The 1,738-nt window shown below is 36.5% G+C and overlaps 1 pseudogene; it reads left to right on the forward strand.

Moving 5' to 3' along the window:
* The first annotated feature begins 1,106 nt into the window (after positions 1-1,106).
* On the forward strand, positions 1,107-1,475 carry LOC116663102 (annotated as a pseudogene).
* Positions 1,476-1,738: the final 263 nt, after the last annotated feature.

Genomic DNA, 1,738 nt, shown 5'->3' on the forward strand with positions numbered 1-1,738 from the left:
AGTGGGTCCAATACAAGGAAGCGAAAGTGAGTTTTTCTGGTAAGAATACATACATGAATTTTTAGAGATATGTTTTCCTGGGGCACATTTATTATGGTTTTTGAGGCCTAGAAATTTACAGTTTCTCATATTATAGGGGAAGAGGAAACATGACTAGTTTTATTTTTTACTACTGTGAAAAATAATTTATTGAGCTCTGTGTAAACACACAATTTTTCTAATGGCATATTTTGCTTTCACTGATAATGTATTTTGCAAACAAAGCCTTTAGGGATAATAGGATCTCCAGACTGAGAATGGAAAGCAAGCTTAATGTCTGACTTGAAAGTGACTGTGATAAAAGGTCAGCAGACATCATCAATATCTGATGATTTCTCATCTGTGCCTCACAAGGCAATTTCAATCCAACAAATATTTATTGAAAGCTTATGCCATGGTAAACCAAACCTTATTCTGGGTTATTGTTAGTTCCTATTCATGTATTCTAATAAACAAATTCTAAGATAGCCCAATTATACAGATGGCTGGTCTGTCCTAGCAAGAAGAAACCATCCTGGTAATTTGAATGATTGTCAAAATGCAGGATTATATATTAGTTTGTAAAAGAGTAAAAGATTTTATTTCCAGTTCTCAGTTTTATATGCTCTTTTGGACATTTGGCCTGATACATGAAATATGAAATCACCCACAGTGACAGTGCCTATGAAAAAACTGAAGGTTCTCCTTTTTTCTTAAAGATTCTGCCCTATTTTATAATTTTAAAACAAAACCATGTTAAAACTAGTGCTTCCAGCAAAAATCTCATCATTTCCATTGCAAAAGCATAAGGAGCTACTGAATAGTTTCTCTTGTGTACTCAAGGATCTTTAAACAAGAATGAGTTTCACAAATAGAAAGCGATGAACAAGACAGGAACAAAAGTGAAACACAAGAAAATCGATTCATCACCCATCTTTTGTCAAGTTCTTATTAAGTGAACAGCTCATGGGAGCAAGAGCTTGATGTTGGCCAAATTCTCAGTGTATATCAGTTTTTAAGTGGATAGAACACTGGATTAGTAAAAAGCCTGCTTGCTCAGTGTAGAGACTACTTGGTCCTGAGCCTCACAGGTTTGTTTTTCTCTCCTTCTGGACTCAAAGCCTCTGTCGCAACCATGCTCTGCCATATCATTGGTCAGGCCAAGAAGCAACCTAGCTTGATTCCCCCCTTCATATTTATTGGAGCAGGAAGTACTGGAGCAGTGCTATGTATCTGGCACCTGGCACTGTCAATCCAGATGTTAGGTGGGACAGAAAGAATAACCCAGAACCCTGGAACAAACTAGATCCCAATGATCAATACAAGTTCTACTCAGTGAATGTAGATTATAGCAAACTGAAGAAAGAAGGTCCAGACTTCTAAATGAAATGTCTCACCATAAAGCTGCTTAGAATGAAGGTCTTTCAGAAACCATCCACACGCAATTTTCCACTTAACCAGGAGATATTTCCCCTCTGAATACACAAAGTCATGTTGGTGTATGGTACTGGGGTTTACACTGATAAATATGTGACACTTGGGGGGAAAAAGAACCTACCTTAGTTTGGGTATGAGCAAGTCTTTATGTTGAAATATATTGAATGACCAAACATTAACTAAGACCCTCTCTGTGTAAGCAACTCTGATAGATACTATAATTGCATATCCATTTATTAAAGAAAATGTCTTAAAAATAGGAGAACAGTTGAACACAGAGCTC

This window comes from Camelus ferus, chromosome 1 (genome assembly GCF_009834535.1).
Source record: "Camelus ferus isolate YT-003-E chromosome 1, BCGSAC_Cfer_1.0, whole genome shotgun sequence".
Lineage (NCBI taxonomy): Eukaryota > Metazoa > Chordata > Mammalia > Artiodactyla > Camelidae > Camelus > Camelus ferus.